This window comes from Sus scrofa, chromosome 4 (assembly GCF_054392235.1).
Source record: "Sus scrofa isolate SSC_HxYL_T2T_F1_AM1 chromosome 4, Sscrofa_HxYL_maternal_Yorkshire_Landrace_v2.0, whole genome shotgun sequence".
In the NCBI taxonomy this organism is placed as follows: Eukaryota; Metazoa; Chordata; class Mammalia; order Artiodactyla; family Suidae; genus Sus; species Sus scrofa.
The window spans coordinates 118,221,251-118,248,960 of NC_139386.1; the positions used below are offsets into that span (position 1 = coordinate 118,221,251).

General features: G+C 36.1%; 1 protein-coding gene and 1 pseudogene across 5 annotated transcripts in view; both read left to right on the top strand.

The window, feature by feature from the left end:
* LOC106510209 (uncharacterized) overlaps positions 1-27,710 on the top strand; it is a 561,578-nt gene that overhangs the window by 242,716 nt on the left and 291,152 nt on the right. The window lies entirely within an intron of this gene.
* On the top strand, positions 605-14,580 carry LOC100157091 (BRISC complex subunit Abraxas 2 pseudogene; annotated as a pseudogene).

Consider the following 27,710-nt stretch of genomic DNA (forward strand, 5'->3'; position numbering starts at 1 on the left):
CCGGGCACATGAACTCTCCAGCTTATAGTAAAATACTTATGAAGAAATGTTCTTTTTTCTTTCTTTTTTCTTCTTGGCCATTCCTGCAGCATGCCAAAGTTCCTGGGGCAGGATTCAAATTCAAGCTACAGCTGTGATCTGAGCCACAAAAGTGACAGTACCAAATCCTTAACCCACTGAGCCACCAGGGAACTCTCAGTATTCTTATACGTCTCTTCAGAAGATGCCAAATATCAAAAAGTTGTATTCCTGGATTTGGGGGCTAACCTATCTTTTCCATTCATTCGACTTTCCTAAGCCTCTTCACATAGTACTGTCTAAGGGCAGACTCTGGTAGGGATCTTGATCTTTCTTAACTTTCACTTCAAGGCAAATGGAAAGGCCAAGAAATTTCAAAGATTTTCTGATAAATTTTTTTTTGTCTTTTCAGTACTGCATTGGTTCATAGGACAGTAGGACTCTTAGTTCAAGGCTTAAAAAACATAAATTTAACACAAGATACAAGGATTCAGCATTATAAAGTTGTAGCGTGCAAGCCATATTCAACCTGCGAGATGCCTGGAAGTAATTTTTTTTGTATAGAACTGAAAGGATTTGCTAAAGAATGGATTCTGAGAAGGGGAGTAGAAAGAAAATGCAATATTCTTCGCAGGAAAGTAGTAATGATCAAAGCATCGTTACTATCACTACATTTTTGCACTGGAACGTGCCCTCGAGTTTAATCTCTCTGAAAATTAATAGCCCTGCTCTTTCCAGGTAAATATCCCGAAGTAAGGGAAATACATATTCTTTACTTTACATCTCTTGGACTTTGTTAACGGATCATTTATGATCTTGCGTATTTTTGGTGTTGACTATTAGACCTTTTAAGAAGCTGGTGGGAAGTGACCATTTCTCCATTTCTGGTCAAGTATTATCAAATTCAATATTGTACAAAGATGCCCTGAGAAGCAAAGCATATGAATAATGATGTTCTATGACTGCAATTATTCCTCAGTTGATTATTCATTACTCATACTGTGAACTCTGAAATTTACATTCTCTTTCTATAGTTAAATGTTACTTACAATTTGGCATTATAAATTTTTGCCGGATGTAAAGTAATCATGTCTCATTTCCAGTACTGAATGGTTTTTGAGTGAGTGATCATATGTCTTTACCAAGCCTTTTCTATTAATTACTAATATTTTCAATCTTATAGAGCATCATAAATCTTACTCATTAAATGACAAATCATGGTTAATTCTTAATCATTAAATGAAGACTAATGACTAAATATAACTTGAATTTTTTCTTTTTGTCTTTTTAGGGCCACACCCACGGCATACGGAGGTTCTCAGCTTAGGGGTTTAATCAGAGCTGTTGCTGCCTGCCTATGCCACAGGCACAGCAATGCCAGATCCGAGCTGCATCTATGACCTACACCACAGCTCAGGGCAGTGCCGGATCCTTAACCCACTGAGCAAGGCCAGGGATCAGACCCACAACCTCATGATTCCTAGTCAGATTTGTTTCCTCTGTGCCATGACAGGAACTCCCTAACTCAATTCTTGATAATATCTTTCTAAATTCTGTTTGCCCCAATCTCTCTGAAACCAGATATATTGATACGTTTGGTCACATTTGTGTTTTGGCCTTTATCCTAGTTTATTCTCTTCCAAATAGCTCTATATTTGTACATGAAGTCTTCCAAAAGTTTTTAAAGCAGCTTTCTATTGGGTTCACTATGGTTTCGATGCCTCAAATGTTAGTTCTTACTTTGCAAATGTTGGTTCTTAAGAAAAGCTCAATAGCTTGATTTCTGTTTCTTTTCAAAGATTTTTCGTTTGTTTGTTTTAAACACCAAATCATGTTCACATGTTTGGCCAAAAACATTAAACAGTGATTATATAAACCATTCATTGAAAACACAAGGTATCATTTCAGTTACATATACCATTTTCTTAATTTTGTTTCTATTTTACATAAATAATGCTCTGATAAGAACACGTATAAATATTTTTGGTGTATAGTTATGCTTATTTCCTTGAGATAAACATTTAGAAATTTATCACCAGGAAAACATTATATAGGCTAGTTTTTATCTTTGCCTAAATTTGGTATTTGAATAATATATGTGTAGTTTAGTATTTGCATATATTTATTGACCGCTGTTTTTTTCTTCAATTATGAAGTGCCTGTTTTGTTTTCTTTTGATGAGTTATATCTGCTAGACTTTTTTTGGTCATTTTAAATCAGAGACGATAACCTCACGTATTTTACTCTTCTTGATAATGACTTTCAAAAAATTCACCTACAGGATATATCTCATTATTGTAACAATTTATTGTAATATCACCTGGATTTTATGTAAAAATGTTGGAAGATGATTAGATATAGATTCATTCTAGGTAATTATGAATTGAAGTGCCTGTTTATTAATTTCCATTGTCCACGTGTCTGTTGGAGTTTTCATCTTATTTATTAGTTAGAGATATGAGTAAATTTGTGATATTAACCCCTTGACATAGTCTTCTTGCATACACATTTTATTTGCTCAACTCTTAATCTTTCCTTCTTAATTCTTTTCAACCAATAACCTAGTTAGTACTATCAAACTAAAATATAGCCATAATTTCTACTGTCAAACTAAAATTTACCCATAATATCTTTTAGTTTTCACTTTCCCCTATTTACACCTTAATAAATTTATAATTTGTTTTGTTTCTCAAAAAACTGATGTAATGTACCCACACTCTTGCTTTCACCACTGGTCTCCTGCTTAGTATGAAATTAGAGTTGCCTTTAAGAAAGTTTGATTAATTTATCTTCTTGCTTCTATTGCTCATTTTCCTCCTTGTCTGTCCCTGGCAGCTTTACTGCTCTGACTCCAACTGGTCCCCACCACAAATCAGAGGTGCCACAGAGGGATAGGCAGAAGAGTAGCCCACAGAAGAGGCCCATGCCCTCAGCTCTGAAACGTGTAAACAGGTTACACTATGCGGCTACGAGAACTTGGGAAGATGGCATTAAGGTCATGGCCATTAAGATGAGAGACTACCTTGAATTATCTGTGTAGGCCCAGTGTAATCTGATGACACCTTAAAAGTGGAAGAAGAGGAAGAAGAGTCAGTCGGAGAAATGTGATGGAAGAATAGGCAGGAGTCATTTGAAGTATGAGAGAGACTTGGCCCTTTGTACCTCAGTTGGACAGTGAAGGAAGAAAGCCATGAGGCAGAGAGTTGTTGGCCTTTAGAAGGTGAAAATAATTCTTAGCTGAAAGCCAGCGTGAAAATGGAGACAGTCTGACAATCCCAAGGAACTGAGTTCTGCCAGAAACCTGAATGAGCAAGGAAATGCCTTCTCTCCTAGACACAGAAAGAAGGCAGCCTGGCCAAACTTTAACTTTAGCCCAGTGAGGCCCATGCTATATTTCTGATACTACAATACTGTTCAAAAATAAGTTTGTAGTAATGTGTTACAGGAGCAATAAGAAAGGAATAAGCAAGGCCTTATCTGGTTCAAACTCTGACTCAGTCTCTTAAGGGTGGCGTAATTGCACGGCTGTGTTATCACCTACGTCATGCAGCTGTTGCGTGCCAGAAAGTGGTTCCGGTAATGATTGTAGTAACAGTGACGGCAACAATTATACTAGTAATATTTTAACAACATAATGCAACATACACATTTAAAAATAATGATTGTAGGCAAAATTTACTGAATGTTTACTGTCTGTCAGGTAATTTTAAAGCACCTAACAATACATCTCTGTTAGATGCTGTTATTATAATTCACCAGGCCCTTTTTTTCCTAGATATGAATGACCGTTATTTAAAAAAAGAGACAGAGGAACAGAAAGGATAAGCAATTTGCCTAAGCTCATACATTGAGTCAAAGAGTATTGGAGCCCGCACCATAAACCTAGACAATGTGACCCAGCACTTGCATGCTTAATCACCTTGCTACACTCATCTATTATTATTGTTGTTTTAATATTAACCATTATGCAACAGCTGCTTAGTTATCACTGTTTTGTTATTATTACTATATTATTATATTATTATCCTAATATCAGTAAAAAGTCCACAGATGCTACAAAGGTGGTAGTGAGAAGACGTACCTATGGTGTTCTGACTCTGAACAAAGATTGTCTTTGAACTTGCTCTACGGTTTCATCAAAGGGCCAATTCAGTCAAACTGAGCCTTTAGGCCTGGTGTGGGGCTTGGCAATTTATCTTGGAGTCAGGTGGCCTGCTGATAAGTACCAGCAATTATTAAATTGATCTGTGAATTTTAAATAACTTATTTAATTTCCATGTTCTCATTGCATAACTGATCTCTCTAAAAATATACTCCTTTTTAAAATCAGGAATTAAGTTAGATCAATAGTTATTATAATTATAAAAATATGAGATAGATCATTCAAATATGAAGCTTTATATCAGCATAACTTTCTTTTTAAGAACTAATTTGGAAAAGGACAGAAAAATAAATTGTTGGATTTTTCTGCTTATATCCAGAGTCTCTATGTTTTGTTCAGCAGTGTAGTTGCTTCTATAACATGTTTTCCTTTGGTTTTCACAGTTTTTAGCCAGGGGACTGTGCCTGACAAAGCAGGAGAGTGTGAGAAGTGAGACAGTGAGATATGATGACCAGCTATTCAATATTATGATACCACTGAAATGAATAAATCTGTCTTCTTATGGGAGACAAAATGGTCCTGACTTCACAGCAGCAGTGTGTATAGATGAGAAATACCCTGAGTACTGGGGGTGTGATGACAGAGACAGGGCTGAAAGCCGCAAGTGAATTCTCAGTCAGCTAAGACCACTGCCCTCTACTAAGTAAATGATGTAACAGGTGAGCCTTCCGCATCCCCCAGATGGGACCTGCATTTCACTTCCTGAAAAGGCAGCCATCATACTTCTCCCCTAGGATGAACAAAAAGGATAATTGGGAGCCCTTGGGCAAGTGAGAGCAGGGAGATTGTTCCAGTCAATCCTGGAAGTCCTACGAATCTGGGCCAAAGGAAATAGCTTTAATCTCCTCCATGCCCTTCCTCACCTTGCTCAGTACCCTTCTGGCTTTTCAATTAGCATTTCATTTCTTTGGCAAATGATTTACTCCACTGATGATTTATATTTATGGTACTCACTTATTTTCAATCTTCGGTCACGATAACTCAGCAGAAGTTCTAGCTTAGAAAGTCCAGCATCCTCCTAATCAGCCTCCCGGCTTCACGTAACCAACCGCATTCTTCACCCAGACACCAGTGGGATGTCTCTTAAGAGCGAGTCTGATTGTGACCTTCTTGCCTCCCCCCATGCCAAAATCAAACTCAAAATCAGAGCCTCTTAATATCAGTTAGTTTACTGTACGGAGAAACTCCACCTTCCTTAATATATCCTCAGAAGTCTTTATGCCTAGGGTATCTCTCCCTTAACTTCTCCAGGCTCATACTCTGCAGCAAACTATTTCCTCTGCTTTGCCCTCTGCTCGCTCCCTCCTCCAGCCACAATGGACTAGATCCCAGTCTTCAGTGTTTCCTGCTTGCTCTTGTTTCCATGTGTTTGCATTAGGCCTACCACTACATATTAGCCTTCGTCTGGAAATTGCCTTTTCATCCCGCAATCCTCTGTGTAGGGGTTCTGTAGACACTAGGATGGATTTGAGTGACTTCAGACTGTGTTTCCATAATGCCCTGAATCTCCCTCATTTACCACCTACAATAATGAATAGCATCTGGCTGTTTTCTGTATCTCCCAGTAGACTACGAGTTCCCTGGGGATATGGCCCATCTCTTGAGCATCATTCTGTCTTCGTTGCCTACCTGGCATCTTGGACAACAAGCATCTCTCTGTGGTAAATCTTTCCCTTAATCTGTTATTCTCATAATTCAAATAATAAATGAGTTCTTCTTTTCTGAAATTCCTTTTCCAATTTATTATTTATCTGCCTGCATGCACAGGAGTCTCAAAACTTTGCAGTGTGGTACAAAGTGTTGCTATTATGTTACATAATTGCTTTTTTCATAAGCTAAACATGTATTATCTTTTCCTTAATAAGTAGAATGATATTCCTTTTATGTATGGATGCCTCTGTCTGTTTTTGAATGGTCATGGTAATTTCATAGGATTGAATTATTTATTCCTCATACTATCACCTTGAGGTAAATAATATCATTTTTATTTTCTCCATTTTATAAATGACACAACTGGACTCAGTGTGCTTATTAGCCTGAGTCACCAGACGGTGAGTGACAGTCTAGATATATCTGGGTCACTAGGAGGAGTCTAGTTTATTTTCAATTCTGGCTTATTTTGAAACTCCTTTGGTTGAAAACTTAAAATAATTTGCCGTGCAAACCCCATGAGAACAAAGCCCATGTATTTTTCCTTCACCACTGTGTTGCCCATCACTGGGCTTGGCAAAGAGTAGGTCCTTAAAAATTATTTGTTAAGTGAATAACAAAGGAACCTATACTGGGAATTCTTGTCATTGTCTTTTACATTAGCATGTGGCATACAGAGAAGAGATAGGACAATCTAAAGTACCTAATGAGAAGAGGGATGCAGGACATTGAAGGAAATAGACTCAGAGATGAATCTTGGCTTTGCTATTTATTAGTTGTGTGTTTGGGACCATTATCTGAATTCTAAATCTCAATTCCCTCATCTGGAATTTCCATCATCTGTCTAGAACATAAAGAGAATATTATTTGCTTTGTAGGGTTTTTTGTGGGAGACTAATGAAATGATTTATAAAAAGCATGTACCACAGGGTCTAGCATTTAGTAGATGCTAGATAAATATCTGTTCTCTTCCTGCTGTAAAGGAAAAGTGTTAATTCATAGCCATTTAGGTCAGCAAGAGAGTCAATCATTTAAATTTTTTGTTCTAAATAGTCATTACATATTTATAGTTCCAGGCTATTTGATTTATTTGTACCCTCCTTAGCTGATTCTAAGCAGTTTCCAGCTTTTGCATCCGCTCCCTGCCCCTCCACAGAGTTTGCTTAATTCTGTATGTAGGTTGAAAATAAATTTTGCAAATCATACCCAGTATAACTCAATGATCTTTAAGGTTAGTGGATTTAGTTGTGAGTTTTAGCTAGGAAAAAATAACAACCATAGAAAAATGTTTTGTAAATCCATACCTGATTGGAGAGAGGATATTAGAAGTTAAGCTCTTGATTTTAATATATCTAGGCATTAAGCTACCTTTTGTATTTTGCTTGGCATGCTAATCCACACAGAAAGTATTACGGAAATTTTTATTTCATGAAGCCCTCTCTAAATGATTCCTTTAACCATGTGAGCGCTGAAATGTGCAGTTTTGCCCATCCATTCTAACTACTTAAGGATTCAGAAAACAATATTAATTCTGCTTTTAAACAAAGATTATTCTAAGCATGAGTTGTGTTTAGGAATGTTAAGAAAACAGTGATATCATTTTTTGATCCTTTATGTTGACATGCTAATTAAGTTAGTTCAATTTATTTCTTTCCTTCAGGTGCCCTTTTAAGAAAATAAGTTGGAAAACTATGTTTTTAGCCATTCTATAGCTGATTATTGCTGCTTGTTAAGTTTTGGCAAATCCTTTGTGAAAATATGTGTGGATTTCTGATGCACAATCTACATCAACTATTTCTGTGGCCTTTTCGTTCAGACTGACCTTGGTTTGAATAGTGGCTCTGACTTGTTAGCTAAGTTCTTTTAATTGATGTGAGTCTCAGTTTTCCCACTGGTAAAGCAGCGGTAATGTTCATCTAACCAGTTTGTTGAATGGATAAAATAATATATGTAGCTCTCCCTGTATGGAGCATTAATCCTTTCTCTACTTCTCTCTGATAAGTATTTTACTGCTACTGACGGCTTTATGTCTAGTAATAGTACCACTATGTGTGTGTGTGTGTGTGTGTGTGTGTGTGTGTGTGTGTGTGTGTGTGTATCACTTTCCATTTTTACCCAGCACTCTCCTGTGCTGTTTATCCTCATAACAAATCTGAGAAGTAGGTACCCCTTCTGTTTGGAAGATGAAAAACATTTATTAAATTGTAAACTTCTTAGGTGTAAAGGACTATGCCTTTTGCTGTTTTCTTTGTTTTTTTCAGGCTGAACTTAGCACAGCACTTGGCATACATTCGGGGCTGTATAAATATTTGTTGTATAGAACCGATTGGTGGGAAGAACAGTAACTTGTCCAAGGCCGCACACAAGGTCTTGATGGCAAGATGAGGACAGGGTTCCTCTGACTTTCAGATTTTTCCATTAGAAGAGTGGTGAGCAACATTTTCATTTTTTTTCCCCAACAGAGTCAATTCAGGGAAAATAAAAATGTTTATGTGCCACAATTTCCCAATTAAAATGAAAATAGCTTTATTGAATCTCAAGGAAAAATATATTCCTTCTACTTCGATTACTTACTTCTGCAGTAGGAAAGTGCCAATGAGAAATATTAGCACTCCTTTTCACCACCAAAATGTTAATATCTGGCCATATTTGAGAAGGAGCCGTGCAGAGGCAGCTGTCCAATCTCGTATCCCTTGTATTTGCAGAGCACTTTAGAGTTCACAGAGTGCTTTCGCAGGCATTATCTAATTACATTTTTGAATCAGTCCCAGGAAGAGGTATTCTTACCAACCCCACTTTACAAGGGGTGTAGGAGAATTGAGAGGAGGGGGAATGACTGGCCTAAGACCACACAGCCAAAGCTGTATGAGCAAAGCACTGGCTCCCATACCTTATTTACTCAGTGCTCGCTCCTTTTGCCTTTTCTAGGTACTAAGAGTGGATATAAGATCGATTCCCTGACCTTAAGCAAAACAAAATAAATTTGGGCATTCCCTCTCTGTCAGTTTTTCCTCGTGTGGCTCTGGCTTTTTTTTTTTTTTTTTTAAATCTGGCTGAGTACAGGAGCCTAAGAATGAACTAATCAAAAAAAAAAAAAAAATACGGTATTGACCTGGAGGCTTTCTGCTCTAAAGTCTCTGCTTTGTATGGATAGGAAGGCTACATGAGAATTATACTGTGGGTTACAAAGTGAAGCATCGTCATCTTTAAGCTGCTCTGCATGACCTAGTTGGGTGATGGATGCCACCAAGTCAGAGGTTTGTTCTGGTTTATGGAACATCAGTGACTCAGTATAGATGTCACTTGAGAAAAATCTAGATAGGATCAATTTTGTCATAATCTGCACATAGGATAAGATTTCAGAATTTTCTAATTTTTTATTTATTTATTTACTAAAAATGCATGTAGTGATCTTTCCTTCCCACATTTATACATTCTATTTTTTTCATATACTCATTTGGTTTTATTTACTGCAATTGGAGATTGCAATAAATAAGTTCATTTTACCAGGTTACCCACTGTGGACAAGTGAACAGAGGTTCCCTCCCCCACTCCTCCATTTCTCTTCAGGGAGTTCTCCAAGCTTCTTTGGAGAGGAAGGGAATTTGTGGAAATAGGCAGGCAGATGCATGTTTGCATATAAAGTGCCAAACCTGAGAAGCATGAAAAGAGAGTGAAAATGGCACGGGGGTCAGGGGCTGGCTTTCTGATGCTGTATCTGGCCCTCTTGGCATTCCATCTTGCCCCACTGCTCCCCTGCTCTATCTCCCTTAGATAGTTTCTCACTTGTCACCTCTACATGAGATAAGAATTAATTCAGAGGGGTTTTTTTTTTAGAAATATATTTTTCTTCTTTTGATTCCACATCTGCTTCCTCCCTCATTTATATTTCACAGTTTAGTGTTGGAAGTGACATCATTGACCAAGTTCCTTTAAAGATGATAAAGTTGTCTACAATTGTAATGCTGATCATATCTTTTGGAGGGAGAAGGAACACTTGCTCAAAGTTTTGTTGACTTCAGACAACTTGCTCCTCTTGAAGAAATCCAGAGCTGCTTTGTATTTGATTTTCTGCTTTCTGATCCAATAGAAATAATCATTGACTTGTTTTAGACTTCTTTGTGTTTGCTAACTGATTGATGAAGTCCACATTTAGTGGACTTGCTGGGTTTTTCTGTTTGTTCTTTGACTAATGCTGCTGAAAGTGAAATTAGACCCTCTATCCAGATGCTGTTGCAGTGGATGAGTGGATAGATTTAATCCATGGTAGGGAGGTTGCCTTAGAGTTGGGTATGTATAATTTTTTCTTCTCATATTTCTTCTCAATATTTTTTTACCTCTGCATTTCTAAAATATTGATATATGATTTTTAAATCAAAAAAGAAAAAAGTATGAAGATAAATCAATAAGGAATTCATTGAATTGGAAAACTTCACAACATGTAATTTGTAGGTATTTTGTCACTTTTGTGATGCTTATCAGTTTCCATATTTCCAACATCTTAATGACTGTATTAACAAAATTTTGCTTATTTTTTTTGTTTAATGAGAATGATAATCCCCAAAACCCATGCTCATGTTCAGAATTTCCCCAAAAGATAGTGTAAATGATGAGAAAAGTTTGTGCTTTCTTTACCCCATGTGGTAACTCGGTTTATTGTCAAAGATAATATTCAGTCCAGTGTTGTTCACTTTCAGCAAATATTTAGAAATCACCTTACAACCCAAGATACAATGCTCATCCCTTAAATACTAAGATGCAATCCTAGGGAGTTCCCATTGTTTCTCAGGGGAAACGAATCTGACTGGCATCCACGAGGACAGAGGTTGGATCCCTTGCCTTGCTCAGTGTGTTGGGGATCCAGCATTGCTGTGAGCTGTTGTGTAGTTCACAGATGTGGCTCAAATCCTGTGTGGCTGTGGCGTAGGCCTGCGGCTACAGCTCTAATTTGACCCCTAGTCTGGGAACCTCCACATGCCATGGGTGCAGCCCTAAAAAAACAAAACCAAACAAAACAACAACAACAAAAAAATGCAATCCTGGAGTATAGCAATTAATTTAACTGATTTCCTTCAATTTTGTCTCTCTGTACACCCAGTCAACTCTCTATACTGATGATTTCTTTAGGAAGCTATTTCTGATTCCTCACCAAAATTATTTCAACCTCTCTTCATTCATTTATGGCATAATGCTTATTCTTGTTTAATGGCGTATGATATATGTTATCATTAGACAGCATATTCATTAGAGATAATACAGATGATTATTTACAGCTGTTTGGCAGATACAGGCACAATGTGGCTACTCCTGCATCCCACACATTTTTAAGATAAACAGTTCAGGATAAAGAACATATTCATATGACCCCTTTCCGGAGCAATAAATAGAATATGAGCATATCTCTGCCCATTCTTCTCTCCATAGACATTTAGGTTGCGTCCATGTCTTGCCTATTGTAAACAGCGCTGTGATGAAGATGGGGGTGCATGTATCTTTCCAAATTATTGTTTTCTCCAGATACATGTCCAGGAGTAAGATTGCTGGATATTATAGTAATTCTATACTTAGTTTTTTAAGGAATTTCCATACTGTTCTCCATAATGGTTGTACCAATTTACATTCCCACAAATAGTGTAGGAAATTTCCTTTTTCTCCACATCCTCTCCAGCATTTATTCTTTGCAGACTTTTTGATAATGGACATTCTGTGTCAGGAAGTACCTAATTGTAGTTTTGACTTGGCTTTCTCTGACAGTTAGTGATGTTGAACATCTTTTCATGTGCTTTTGCCATCTCTCTGTCTCATGTACATTCTAACATCTGGCATCCAATAAACATTTATATATGTACATTTCTGTTCATTCACTTATCCTTCTCTTACAATATTAAATTGCCAACATGAAATTGAGAATTACATTTTTTTTTTCAAATACAGGAATGTGCTCTGAAAATATTTGGATTTTGAAGGCAATTAAAGGGAACTTCTTAAATTGGTCCACTTTCCAATTCCAAACATTAGGGCTTTTAAGTCTGTTTCAAGTTCTATTTCCCAGAAGAGAGCAAGCTAATTAGTAGATGGTATTAATTTAAAAAAAAAAAAAGTTCTCAGTTCAAGACAAAGAAGCAAACAAAATATTCTGTAATATCGAAGAAAAAGGAGAAATCACAAAAAGTTTAAAGGTCATGGGAATTCCTGAAAGACTTTCACATGAATTCCTATACAGTTTTATTAAAAACAGCTCATACCAATGGTTAATAAACTGAAATTGAATCTTAAAAATGAATGAAAAACTGAAATGATTTTTAAGATATAAAAAATAAAATAAATATTGGAAATATCTAATATAGTACACGAGATTTATCCTGGAAGAAAATCAGATAAGTGAAATAGAAGACAGATTAGAACAATTTTATTCCAAGATGAGAAGGAGAATGAAAGTAAACTATGTTAAGTCATAGGAATCCCCAGTGAAGAACACAGAACAGAAAGGGATGAATAAATAAGCAAAGACAGGGAATTCCCTGGTGGCTAGCAGTTCAGGATCTGGCCTTGTCATTGCTGTGGCTCTGGTTATTGCTGTGGTACGGGTTCGATCCCTGGGCCAGGAACTTCCATATGTTATGAGCACAGCCAAAAATAAAATAAAATAAAACAAAATAAAACAAAAAAAACTTAAAAATCGAGAAATATAGTAAATAAATTCAATATTGGGAACTGAAAGAATTAGAAAAGGCCTAGTATATTCCAACAAAAACGTATAAACTTCTATTAAAGGACATTAATAATTTTAACGTCAATTTTCAGTGCCAATACACAATGAAAAAACATATCAAACAAATACCGATTAAATAATTTATCCAAATATCTTCTCCTAAATAAAGCATGGCAGATGTAATCTACCATCTTAAACGTGGAATTCCATACTTGAGCTCAATAACGTGTTTTTTCCTTTTTGTATTTTCCAGCACCTACTTCATTTAATTCATGTTCCTATTTTATCCAAATTGATCATCTCAATCGTATCAAAATATGGATTGTGCAGATTATACCTTCATATGTCCCCAGACACTTAAAAAACTCATGGGATCACTCATGACATGAAGAGTTAAATAATACTATTTTTCAAAGTATAGGTACAATTTTGTACCAATAATGGAACAGCCACTAAATGTGGTTGTTGATTTTGAAAAGAAATAATTAGATTTAATTAAACAACATCATTAAGATAGAGAAAAGCCTAATAAAAATAAATTAGAATACGGAACACCAAAAATAAAGAAGAGCTAGTACTGAAAAATCTTAACTGGTATAACTGCTGGAACAAAGTGGAATACAAAAGGAAAAAAAGTGACAATTAATGGACTCTACCTTCAAGATAAAATAGATATATGGGAAGTGTCAGAAGGTAAGAAAGAAGCTATAATAGTGTTCAACTCTTCTTGAAGGCAGTATGGAAAAAAGACTATTCTAGTATTTCAAAACTGATAATACATTACAAAATGAGTAATTATGCAATTAAGAAGGAAACAGTAAAGTTAAGAGCATAAAATAGGATTATAGAAGATGACATCTAAATAAGAATTAAAACAATACATTTGAATGGTTTAAAATCTCTATAAAAATCTGAAGGATCTTAATGAATTGATAATATATATTTTAAAATATATTTTTTAGGGAATTCTACATATAAGCACCTATGGGGAGTGCTTCAAGCCCCACACTGAGGTCCCCAGGTCAGTGCCTCTCTGAGGTCTGCCTTCATCACCAGTTGGGAGTGCCAAGCACAGGTGTCAGCCAGGCAGAGTCTCATTTGCTTCTCCCTACCCTTTCCTGCCAGGGCCAGTTTGATCACCTTCATCTAGGTGCCAGCCTAAGCATGAAGATGCTTGGGGACTGCTATTTGTAAGGGACCATTTGAAGAAGGATTTTTTAAAAGAGCTAAGACCTTTAGCATTAGAGACTTACAAATCAACAACACAGAATTTTTGCAAGAAATTGACATCTGTCACCATAAGCTTTCTTCAAAACATTTTAGTGTTTATAACTAAGTAAGCAAAGTTAAGACAGTTAAAAGACAGTTTGCCTGGGATTCTAAGCTATCGGAGAGGGTTATTGGTGGGTACCTATTCTGGCAAAATACAGAGCAGAAATAGAGAAGAGGTTATTCACGAGCAGCTCACCAGCATTCTCTCCAAGCCTACCTTCTTTTCCTTCACTTTATTTTCATCTTCACATCCAGTAACTCCACTCCTGCTTTAGAATAGGTTCTCTTTAGACTGAATTGAAGATATAATCAAAGGAAGTCCTTTGCTATTTTCAATCTAGGCAAGATTAGCCAGCGTGAGGACAAAGTGACTTCAGTGCCAAATACTAAGAGTTATGCCAGTTATTAAAGAACATGGTAGTGACTTATTTTTTTTTAAACTAAGATGGAATAATGAAACATATCAGGGCTCGTCACAGGTTTATAATGCTCGTCACTCAGGCAGGATGTGCAGATGTGGAAAAGAGAGAGCTAGCTGTTGAATCTTGTCAGGCAGAAATGAACAAATTGAGAAGACAAATCACTCAGATGAAAGGCAAAAAAGAACAAGAAAGAAGATGGCAGCAGATGTTGCTAAGCAGACAGATGGCATCTGAACATTTGGAAATGATGTTTGGTCCTTGAATGCACTGTTTATAGGGAAGGTAGGAGTTCATTTGGCCATGCAGAGGCTTCTGATCCTCTTATTCTGATCCTCTTATTCTGATCTTTTTTTGGGGGGGAGAGTGCACCTATGGCATGCAGAAGTTCCCAGGTCAGGGACTGAACCTAAGCCAAAGCAGCAGCCTGAGCCATAGCGGTAACAATGCTGAATCCTTAACCCATTGTACTACCAGGGAACTCTTCTCATTCTGATTTTCACCCACACAGTCAAGAAACTACTTCAAACCTTTCTCACATGAAAACCAGTGTATTTATGCCTCAACTCAAGCTGTGGGCTTTTCCCTTCATACTTCCACCAGTGCCAGACTGAAGTATCCTGAAGTGAATCAGAATGAAAATTTGATTGACCCTATGGAGTATTCCCTATTACGGAATTTGAGGAATTGGGAATCCGTGACACATATCCATGGGGACTCCAGGAATACATAGACCTCCCATATTTAGCTAAAGAAAAGAAACACTCTCTTTAGCACCATTTTTTTAAGAATACCAGTTGAGAGGATATTTGACAAATTATTTTGGGGGGAGAACTGCTTTCTCAGACCCCTGGGCCCCAAGAAGAGAGCCCTTGGGCACAGTACTTGTAGGAGCCTCACACACATGGGTCATCACCTTTGGTCCCAGTGTATAGGTTTTAAGACATAACCATTGATATAATCAAATTGTCCTAATTCTGGTGTGATTCATAGGTATACAGTTAAATTTAGACAAAGTGAAATTATAATACAGTTTTTGTTATTTAAAATAGATTGAAAATTAGAGACTAAGTACAAGTAGTGTTCTGTAATTAATCTATAAACAAAGAACTTACCTTTGTACTATCGTACCTTGAAATTTACCTTTTCCAAAAGACAATGCGTTTAGCAGCAGCCTTCAAAGAACCTTCTTTCTATGATAAGCCAAGTTCATCTTTGCCAAGAAAATGTTTTGGATAATTCCAAGAAGTCTTATTGGAACAAATCAGATGTGTCTTCTCTTGTCCTATTGAATATGACTTTGTAAGATCAAAAGAGAGGGCTTTGTTTCAAATTTTCTCTACTAGCCTAATATGTATTGGCACTTAAAATGACTGCCTTTTAAATAATGTAGAAAAGCTAATTACCACTAAGTAATCATCCAAATATGTATGTCATCAAATAAATTATTTTCCTTTTGGAGAATAACTGACTGCTGTGTTGCATGAGCCAATTTATTATCTCTGTTCTGGAATCTTAAAGGAAGGACCTACAAGACTGGAGGACAGAAAGGAGCTATGTACCAGACTCAAATTTTATGATGAATAGTCTTAGAGTAGATTTAGTTCAGTTCCTATGTAATGCATTTAACTCATTTAGATTTTCTACTTATTTATTTATTTTATTTTTTCCGCTGTACAGCATGGGGACCAAGTTACACATACATGTATACATACATTTAGATTTTCTTAAAAAAATCCTAGTATTTGTTTTATTTGTGAAGGAAATATATTTAATAAACTTGGAGAATCTTGATGAATAAAGATTCATTTTAAATCTGAAGAAAAATAAACTTACAGACTATCGATAAAGAAATTACTCAGTATCAGAGTTCCTGTCGTGGCTCTGTGGTAGCAAACCCAACTAGTATCCGTGAGGACATAGGTTCGATCCTTGGCCTTGCTCAGTGAGCTAAGGACCCAGCATTGTCATGATGTAGGTTGCAAACGTGACTTGGATCCTGGGTTGCTGTGGCTTTGGCCAGCATCTACGGCTCTGATCGACCCCTAGGCTGGGAACTTCCATGTACCATAGGTACGGCCCTAAAAACACACACAAACACACACACACACAAAATTACTCAGTATCTGTTTTATCTGTATAATTTTTTTCTTCCAATACAGATATTATATCAACATTTCTCAGATTGGAGGAAAATGAAATAATGAGATTTTTTGGCTGTACCCATGGTGTATAGAGGATCCTGGGCCAGGATAGAATCTTACACCACAGCTATGGCAACACCAGATCCTTAACCCACTACGCCACAGCAGGAACTCCTAAAATAACATTTTTGATCTGGTTGTAGCTCAATTCTAAATTCAGACAATATTAAACTAAACACCACTTTCTACCTTGAGTTTGTAAAATTAAAAGTAAAATAAGAAATGAAGAAAACTAAACATTTCACTTAAAATTATAGAAATGAAGGATAAACATAAAAATAAGTAAATTATCAACAGCTATTTTCAGGATAATAGCAAAAGTGGACAAATTTGCCTGTAATCACTGATCAAAGTACTCAGCTCATCATCTTTATACCACTTTGTATAGATGTGATAATATTGGATAATGTTGGTGTTAATTCTTATGTAGACTTACAGATTACATAGTCAGGTTGTAAATCAGGAGATTTTAGTAGCGCAGAAGGCTAAATGCATGACATGAATCAAAGGTACTGATTGTGATATAATACTTAGTACATTTAAGCTTATTATTATAGTAGATAAGTTCCTCATGGAAGACTGATGGTAGTCATAGTTGCTATGAGTGAAAATTACCAATGTAAGATCTATACTAACAAGATTCTATACATTTCATATTATTATATTTGTTTTATAAATTTAGTTTAAACATAAGAAATCTGACATGAAAGTCATGAAAGCCTTCTGAAAGTTGTGTTTTCCTTAACTTATGTCAATTGCAGAAATTCCAGGAGAATTCATGAAAATACAGGAAACACAATAGTAAGAAATATATTTTATGCATCAAGTTCTTGAATACATTTTTGAATATCTGTCATGCTCAGTTTCATCAAGCTCAGTGCATAGTTTAACTATTGGAAGCATCATTTCATATCATCACTTGGTTTTTAACATCTACCCTATTTTCCAAATAGCAAATATATTTGGCACTATCAGAAATGAAATTTTGTGTTTGGTTACATATTAACCTACCATTTCTCCAGTACTTGGTTTTAATATGTTGAGATTACATACGATTGACGTCACTCTACCTACACTATGCTGAACTTTAATCTAAAAATATGAGCCCTATGATTTAATAAAATATTTTCAAGGAGTTCCTATTGTGGTGCAGCGGAAATGAATCTGACTAGGAACCATGAGATTGCATGTTCTATCCCTGGCCTCTTTCAGTGGGTTAAAGATTTGGCGTTGTTGTGAGCTGTGGTGTAGTGCAGGCGTGGCTTGGATCTGATGTTGCTGTGGCTGTGGCACAGACCGGCAGCTGTAGCTCTGATTGGACCCCTAACCGGAGAACCTCCACATGTCACGGGTTCAGCCCTAAAAACAAACAAAAAAATTTTTCAAATGATGATATTCTTTTAGTTGCCACCTGGGAAATAAGTTGGACAGGCCATTTTTCATAGAAAGATTGAAACCCTAGATACTGAAATTATCTTTACCCCATTTATGTTTTATTATGTTCTTTAGAGTCAAAATAGTACAGGTTAATCAGTCTTTTATGTATTTTCTTATTTTTGTTACTTAAATAGTATTTACCCTCTATCTCCTCTAATATACATATTTTTAGGGTCGCTGTTAATGTCTTCCAATACTTGGAAAAATACATTTCATTCACTATGTAATCTAGACTAGATTTAACCTTCATTCCCTTGTTTTCACTTTTTTTTTTCATTTAAATAGTCAAGGTATATGTGGAGTAAACCATTTTTTATGAAGTTAAATAACAGTCCACATAGATGTAGTAGGATGCAATGAATTTACAGGAAAAAAGAAAAAAATGCTACCTTTTGGGAATTAAACTAGCAAGATACACATGTAAAGAATGTGGTTAGAGGCTTATTGTTGGTATTAAGATAGAGAATATTTGAATATTTGCATAACAAAGGAAATCATTTGGATATTTGGGGGGCAGATGTTAGAGGGAGTAATTGATGGCCAAGACCTGCTGGGAGAGGAGCCAGATAACCTGTGTTTTTAATAAACTCTCCTTGTCATTCTTTTATAACCTGTGGAGGTTTGTATGGAATTTAAGTCTGATATTTACATTTTGCTCATTTTTTTGTGAAGTTATTTTTCCTGAACTTTTGGAAATTTTCTTGGTTTAGGTAGCTTATCTTCATAGAGCTAGTGAACTATTTCACAGAGCTTTTTCTTCTGTGTATGTTTGTATTTATTTATGTTTAGTGTTTAAAAAATTATAGATGGTAGTTCCCATCATGGCGCAGTGGAAACGAATCTGACTAGGAAGCATGAGGTTGCAGGTTCAATCCCTGGCCTCGCTCAGTGAGTTAAGGATCCGGCGTTGGCATGAGCCGTGGTGTAGGTCGCAGAGGCAGAGGTGGCTCAGATCTGGCGTTGCTGTGGCTGTGGCATAGGCTGGCAGCCATAGCTCTAATTAGACCCCAAGCCTGGGAACCTCCACATGCCGCATGTGTGGCCTAAAAAGCCAATCAAAAAAATTTTTTTAAATTAAAAAATTAAAAATTATAGATATGGTAGCTTGCTTTCTGGGATGCAGTGACTCTATCAGCTTTTCCCCTGGGACTTTTTTCCTTTTGTTGCTTCTCCTTAATGTGGATTCTTGCAGGGAGCCGAGGAGATACAGGAGGCCAAGGAAGGGAACTAGCCTGACGGCACTGTTCCTAAGGCAGGTTTCCTAACCAAAGAAAAAAAAAGTCTACCCGCTGGCACAGTTCCAAGGGCAAGTTTAGAAATAGGGAAAAGGGCTTACCCAGTGGCGGCACAGTTCTGAGGGCAAGTTCTAAAAATAATGAGGCTCACCTGCTAACCCGACAACAATGGCAACAATAACAAAATGAAGGCTTTGTACAATAGTGCAAGAATAAAAATTGCTTCTTGGAAAATTCAGTTTTTCCTGTTATTTACTTATTATTCACCCTTTTCTGTTATTTGTTATTCTTTGTTATTTTTCTATATTGTTTTGTGATTCAATAAAATTGAAACAGTAATAAAATAATAAGCGTTTCACCTTGGTGAAATTCCCCCTATTCAGATCTAATGTAAGCAAAAACAAAGTGTTCATTGGTTTGTTACAAGTAAAAATAGGTTTTAGAGTTAGGTAATTGTGGAGTGTACAATAGGGTTAGAATAGGTTAGATATACATTATTCTTGATGGAAAAAAATAATAATCTTGCTTTTAATAAGTTTTGTAGGGGGCTTTTAAGTTTTATGAAATTAAGTTGCTTTGATATAAAAAATATTTTCTCATACTGTCCCCTGACCATAACGCTTTGAAGTTAGTACCCCAAGCTTTAATCTAAAAAATGAGTTTTTGTAAATGTTAAATTTTTGTGCTTGTGACCTTTCTTGTTGTTAAAGATTAGCTTAATAATGGGTGGCACTTGCTAAGAGTAACCGCAAAACGTTTTATACCGAATTGCCTTATTTTCATATAATGTTTTTTCCACATAATGTTTTGTACCCATTGTAATTTCACATGATGCATTGTATCCTTAGTTTTAATTAAAATTCTTAGAACACAATATTTATCTACTGTACCATGTAGTCTAAAATCTAACCTTTGAAAATATGACCTAAGCACTATAAGTTACAATTAAGCTGTCTATATAAACTGCTACTTATGCTAATAAAATTTGAGCAGTCCAGCGCCCTGAAAGAAGGGACAAAGAGGCTGTCTCCGTGTGCTTCGCCGACACTGTCCATCCCCATAGGGGTACCCTGGCTGCTGGAGCTGGACTCCAGCAGATTCTATTTCAGGAAGGGAGTTAGTTTGAGAGCATCCATAGGGGACAAACTGCTTCAGCTCCTCAGATGATCTTGCTGTGCACCCCTTGAGCTCACTGACCTGCTATTTTGGGGGAAACCCCTCAGTTTTAACCGTTGTTCTCAAATTGGCCGACTGCATGTTCCAGTGACCATATTTTTGGCCATTTGGTGTTTTCTGGTTTTCAGGTATGTCGAACATGACTTTGCTTCCATCTGACCTCATGCCAGTAATATACAAATTCCTGGGGTGGTTGGCAGTTTGTCCGCACGTGTGGATATGTCGGGGTTTAGAGGGTTATCTTGTCACATAGTTTTGTTGCAAGTGCTCTTTGTGTGGCTTGAATTTTGCAGTTTGCTTTGAACATTTTTAGGTGGGGATTCAAGGTACAAAACTATGCCACAGTGTTCTAAATTTATATCTGTGAACAGTTCTACAGGTGATTCTTGTACACCACTGCTTTACATTGTAGTATTTAGCTCTAGTGCCTACCATCAACTAATCTGTCTGTTTCTCATAGTTTCAACATATGGGAGAGAAAACCTGAGTAATTATTAACCAGCAAAGTTTTACTTGTCCTCAAATCCAATCATGGTCTCATTGGCATTGAGCAGTGACTGGAACTGATACACTTTTTTGTATAAGACTGAACATTACAGATCAATAGAGTAAAGGGCTGCTTAACACTTATTATAACATTTATCCACAGTTTCTTCTGAAATATCAGAACATGGGACACACACACACAAAAACAAGAGTTCCCATTGTGGCTCAGTGATAACAAAACTGACTAGGATACATGAGGATGTGGGTTCGATCCCTGGCCTTGCTCAATGGGTTAAGGATCTGGCTTGCCCTGAGCTTTGGTATACGTTACAGACATGGCTTGGACCCCACAGTGTTTTTGTGGCTATGGCATAGGCCAGCAGCTGCAGCTCTGATTGGACCTCTAGCCTAGGAATTTCCATACGCCACAGGTGTGACCCTAAAAACAAAATAAAATAATAACAAAATAAAATAAAAAATGAAGCTTTTTTCTCTTTTTATTTTCTCTGCCAGATCTCAGCCCATGCACCATCACTTCATGCTGATTCCAAAGTTTTTTTCACCTATCCCTCCTGATCCCTCCTAAGAAACCTCATTCCCTCAATCTGAGTTAAATGTTTTCTGATTCACTTACCACATTTCAGTTTTTTATCTTTTTGTCTTTCTTCTGTAAGACTCTGAATTCCTTAGAATAGGAATTGTACTCTTTATATCTCTACTGCCTTGTACAATAATTTCCATGGAGAAGAAACTAAGAATGATGAATGAATAATTTATGAATGAATGAGTGAATGAAAATAAATCATAAATAACTATCACTTAGCATTTATCATTGATGGTTTAATGGTAGGCTAAATAATGTCCCTGAAAAGATAGCTACTTCCTCATCTTTATAATCTATGAGTATGCTACCCTACATGGCAGAAGCATCTCTGGAGATGTGATTAAGAATCCTGAGACAGGGATATTTTCCTGGATTATCTGAGTGAGTCCTAAAAATAATCACAATGTCCTTATGAGAAGGAGACATGGGAAGGAGGAGATGTGATGGCAGAAGAAAGAAGTGGTAATCATAGGCAAAGAAATTCGGGCAGCCTCTAGAAACTAAACTAGGCAAAGAAAAAGATTTCTCTCTGAAGACTCCAGAAGGAACACAGTCCAGATGACCCACTGATTTTAGACTTTGGACCTCCAGAACTGTAATAGAATAAATTTCTATTGTTTCATGCCACTCATTTTGTGGTAATTTGTTACACGAGCCAGTGGAGACCAGTACACTGTTGTATTTTTCTTATTGCTTCTGATCAATAATATATACTTTCAAGTTATTGAAATAACTCACAATTGTTTCATGTCAGGCAGAGAATATACTCTCAGTAAAGATTTGAAGACATTCTTCATTTTAATAGCGACATTCTATGAGTTTTCACAAGTATTTAGTGATATATTCTAGTTCCATAAATATGGTAGTCACTATCAGATTTTTTTTCCTTTGAGATGTTCTTGCCACAGGCAAGCTTTTATCTTCTTCCTCACTGTTACTTTGTATTTTTAACATCTGACCTTCAGAGAGTGAGGCATCTCCCAACATACATTAGACCACACCAGGGCACTTAATCATGTAAACAGTGAAATCAGTCTCACTGCTAATCTTTTATCTAATGGCAACTTTCTTAGCTGTTTGTACTTTGATGGTGATGAAAGGGAATACATTTTATTTTATTATTCCACAAGAGTCATTCAAACTTGAGAATCCCAACCTGCACTGGTTATAATTATAATTTTAAAAATCTTGTCTCTTTTTCTCTTTCTTGATTGCAGATACATTAGCATTACTTTGGAATACAATGCTACTCCAATTTCACTTTTCTTTTTGGAATGTGTAATGTAGGAGAAAAAAAAAAAAAAGGATGATGCACCTAGTAATATTTTATCCATGAAAAGAACATTAGTTTTTCCTTTTTGCTTTTGTTATGTTATGAGCTATGTTGGAGATAATGGATTACACTGAAGCCATCCTCACTGAGATTCATCAATCTTGGGGGTTAGGGGGCAACATCCACTCTGCTCTTAGTGATGGGTTTCTAAATGGCATGGCCTTTTGTGCCTTGGAAAAAGAAGTTCGTTTCTAAGTCTTGAGAATTACATTTAGCAAGAAGGCAGAAAATGCACTTATTGTCAGTGAGTAAATTAAGATGAAAAAGAAAGGATGTGGACTTGTTTCAGTTTCATCTCTTTTGGGCAAATGAGTAGAATGGGGTCTCACATAGTGTCACATCCACAGCCCTTTTACCTGTAGAATCATTAAACACCAAGAGCATCTTGTGGTTTGGAAGATCCCACATTTACAGGAGCAGCCAAACAGAACTGTTTAAGTTAAGCTGTTAATCCTAGATTCCTAGCTCACCTCTGAAAAAAAGGTTTAGACATAAATCTTATTTATAAATGGTCCATTTTAAATAAGTGATAATTGGCAAGGCAATTAAAACAGCTAGATTAGCTCTCATTTTAATATGTTAATCCTCCAAAGTTTAACATGCTTTGATCATTACACCTGATGAACTCATTCAGATACTAATGTCATTAATTGCTATTATGCTGGCAAGCTTTTAAATTCTTCATATTATTTGTGTTCCTGTTCTCTTAAAAAGATCTTTAGTAGCCTCATTTTTCTTTTTCTTTTTCTTTTTTTTTTTGCAAAATTTAAAATAGCAGAGGTTATAATCTATATGCTTAAGACTCCAAAATGAGTCTTTTTCAAGTGAGTCTTTTCACCTTTAAGCTCTAAAAAGACAACTTAAGTTTGGATTCTAGTCGATTTAAGTTTCACTGATCTTCTCCAAGACAACAAATTGATCCTTCCTCTAAATGCAACTCATCTTTGGACAATTTCTCACTGTTTTATCTTCTGTTAGATTATATTCTTGTTGTGAAAGCAATGCCAACAGTCATATACCTCCTGCTTACTATTTCTTAGAAGGGCTAGTAAAGGGAGAAATTAAATAACTGGAAAGGTCTGGAATGTAATCACTGAAAGCTACCTACCCACTCACACCCCTTTTGGTATCTGACCTCATTTTTGTCACCCCTTTGGGTTTCAACAAAATTTCTTGATTATTAATTGAAATACTGAGATGATTATTATGTTAATCAGTCATTATTTTTAAAGAAAGAAGTCTGTTCCCTTTAGGATTTCTAATGTATTCCTTTGAATAGCTAATGTATAATTATGCAGGATTTCTGATGAGAGTAATATCTGAGATAGAAACCACGGCCATCCTGATGAGGTTTCCTAGACGGTTCTACCAAGTCAACTCCTGTATGAGCATAGTTAGTTTTATTCGAGGAAGTACACACTCAACTCAGTATTTACTCTTTGGGATGTTGTCATTATACCTGAAAATTGGACCTGCTGGTAGCAGGTAAATGTAATAGAGTTAACAATTTTCTAAATGCAGTTGGCATTTATGCAAATTGAATCGAAGCAACCCAAATCCTTTCCTGAGAAACTAAAAATAAAGTAGGCATAACATCCACACGCTCAAAAAAGGGCATTTAAAATTCCTGTTAATATTATAGAAGTAATAAATAGTTCTTTTTTCTTAAGCTTATTCATACTGGGCTGCTAAAAATGAGCCACTTTAGATATTTAATGAAAAAAATATTTTTTTTAGATATTAAAGTGACTACTCTCTTAGCCTCTTTAAGACAAGGAAAACTGGATGGTAGAGTTATTAAGGAATTTGGCATCAAACTGACTGTCTGATCAAGGCTCCATCATTTCATTTAGGCGAACGACCTCATTTCTGGGTTCCTTTTCTGTAAAATCAGGATAGTAAAAGAATGCACCTCATTGTGTATTGTGAGGATCAAATGAGATAGTCCATAAAGCACTGGGCACACGGTCACAAAACAAGCACTCAGTACGTTAAATATATTTATTACTCATGCTAACACAGTTCATGGGCATACACTGGCATTCCAAATCTGGTATCAGAATGTACAATATTCGGAACAAACATCCTAATTAGCTAATTCCTGGTTCTGTTGTACGGAGATATAAGTTCATAAATAAAAACCAAATTAAACTAAGGATTCCCTTGAATCATAAATCCTTCTAATATGTTTAAAATATAAATCAATTTATAAAAATCCAACTTATAACAAATTTTTATGGAATTGACCTTTTGTGTGGAAATTATATACCTCTTTTTAGAACCTATTGGTGTTATTGTTCTGCCGGATTGAGGATAAACTTCCATGAAGAATTCAAGTGAGTTTTGGTCATATTTTAGGATCCCATTTTATCTGTCTTTAAAACAGAATTAATTTGTTGTTCAGGCTGATGGTTTGGAAGAAAAGCATTTGATTTTCTGGATCAAATAGTGTGATATTCCCTTCTGTGCGATCACTTAGATGCATGTTAAGTATCTTGATGGGCGCCACAGCAGCTCTAATTCCTCCCAGATCATTCCTTGTGCCTAGAACTGTATTTTTATTGTTCGTTTGTTAGTTTTTCTTTTTAGGGCCATACCTGTGGCATATGGAAGTTCCCAGGCTAGGGCTCAAATCGGAGCGGCAGCTGCCAGCCAATGCCACTGGATCCTTAAGCCACTGAGTGAAACCCAGGATCGAACCCACATCTTCGTGGATACTAGCCAGGTTCAAAACCCATGAACCACAGTAGGAACTCCCTAGAATTGAGGGAACTCCCTAGAATTATGCTTTCATACAATCATTAAAATGAGACTTTCTCACTGATTAAGCCATGTTTTCCTAAAGATAACTATTACATTTTTATGAGTTCTTTCTTTTGAAAATGTTAATAATTAGTTAGGAGGGTCTGAAAATTATACAATTCGAAGCAATTTAATTTGTGTAGGTTTTGTTTTGTTTTGTTTGGCTATGTCATGGAGAAGTTTGATGTGACATCTCACTTTCCAGACACAGCAGTGAAAGCACTGAATCCTAACCACTAGACTACCAGGAAACTCCCATGTTTTGTGTAGGTTTTTAAACTAAAGAACAAAGAAATAATTAGGTATAAAGTTCTTTGGAGTTAAAATTTTTAAGGAATTTGTATTGCTTTGTGAATTACTATGATTAACATAATTTGATGAAGTAAGCAATCTGTACTTTTTAACCATCTGTTTGTTCTCAATAAGACTTAAACTGTGACGTTTTTGACTCTGATTTAAGGATCTTCTCATGGTCTAATAGCATATACTAAAGTCATACATAAAATACACACACATTCTGAGAAATTCTTGGAGCTCATGAGTTAACCTTGTATATCTAAATTTCACTTCCTTCTACCATTTTCTATGTTTTTGATATCTTTACTGATATTATTTATTGAGAGGCTATATTGTAATAAATGTTTAAGTATTCTCCCTCATTTATTCCTCACAGTAATACTTTGTGCTTGACATTATTCTCATTTAGAAGATGAGATGAGTAAAATCCTGACTAAATAATTTGCCTGAGGTTATACAGTTACTAAGTGGCAAAGCCGAGCTTTAAACCAACTTGACCATGGTCCTGTATGTTGAGAACACTATTAGACATTGAAGAGAGAGATAAGATCTGCAGAATTACAACCCTCTTAGTCTATCCCAAGACGTCAGCTATAGTCCTGTGCTATACAGCAGGACTTCATTGCTTATCCATTCTAAGTGAAAGAGTATGCATCCACTAACTCCAAATTCCCAGTCCATCCCACTCCTTCCCCTCTCCCCCTTCGCAACCACAAGTCTGTTCTCTTCATTTATGAGTCTCTTTCTGGTTTTTGGGTAGGTTCATTTGTGCCATAGTTTAGATTCCACATATAAGAGATATCATATAGTATTTGTCTTTCTCTTTCTGACTTACTTCACTCAGTATGAAAATCACAGTTGCATCCATGTTCCTGAAAATGGCATCATTTTGTTCTTTTCTATGGCTGAGTAGTATTCAATTGTATATATAGACCACATCTTCATAATCCATTCAACTGTAGTTGGACATTTTGATTGTTTCCATGTCTTGGCTATTATGAATAGTGCTGCAGTGAACATAGGGGTACAATCATCTTTTCAAATTATAGTTTGGCTGTATATATGCCCAAAAGTGGGATTGCTGGATCATATAGTAGTTCTATATTTAGTTTTCTGAGGTACCTCCATACTGTTTTCCATAGTGGTTGTACTAATTTACATTCTCACCAACGGTATGGGTGTGGAAGTGTTCCCTTTTCTCCACACCCTCTCCAGCATTTGTCATTTGTATATTTCTTAATGATGGCTATTCTGACTAGTGTGAGGTGGTACCTCATTGTAGTTTTGATTTGCATTTCTCTATTAATTAGTGATGTTGAGCATTTTTTCATATGCTTACTGACTATCTGTGTGTGTTCTTTGGAGAAATGTCTATTTAGGTCTTCTACTCATTTTTCATTTGGGTTTTTGTTTTTGGTGAGTTGTATGAGTTATTTTTATATTTTAGAGACTAAGCCCTTGTTGATTGCATCATTAGCAACTGTTTTCTCCCATTCTGTAGGTTGTCTTTTTTTTTTTTTTTTTTTTATGGTTTCCCTTGCTGTGCAAAAGCTTGTTTCTTTGATTAGGTCTCAGTGGTTTATTTTTGTTTTTATTTCCATTGCAGCAGAACACTGACCTAAGAAACATTTGTACAGTTGATGTCAGAGAATGTTTTGCCTATGTACTCTTCTGGGAGTTTTATGGTGCCTTGTCTTATGTTTAAGTCTTTAAGCCATTTTGAGTTTATTCTTGTGCATAGTGTGAGGGTGTGTTCTAGTTTCATTGAAATACTTGCAGCTGTCCAGTTTTTCTAGCACCACTTACTGAAAAGACCAGTCTTTTTCCCATTTTATTTTCTTGCTTCCTTTGTCAATGATTACTTGACTGTGGTGTCTGGTTTTATTTCTGGGCTCTCCATTCT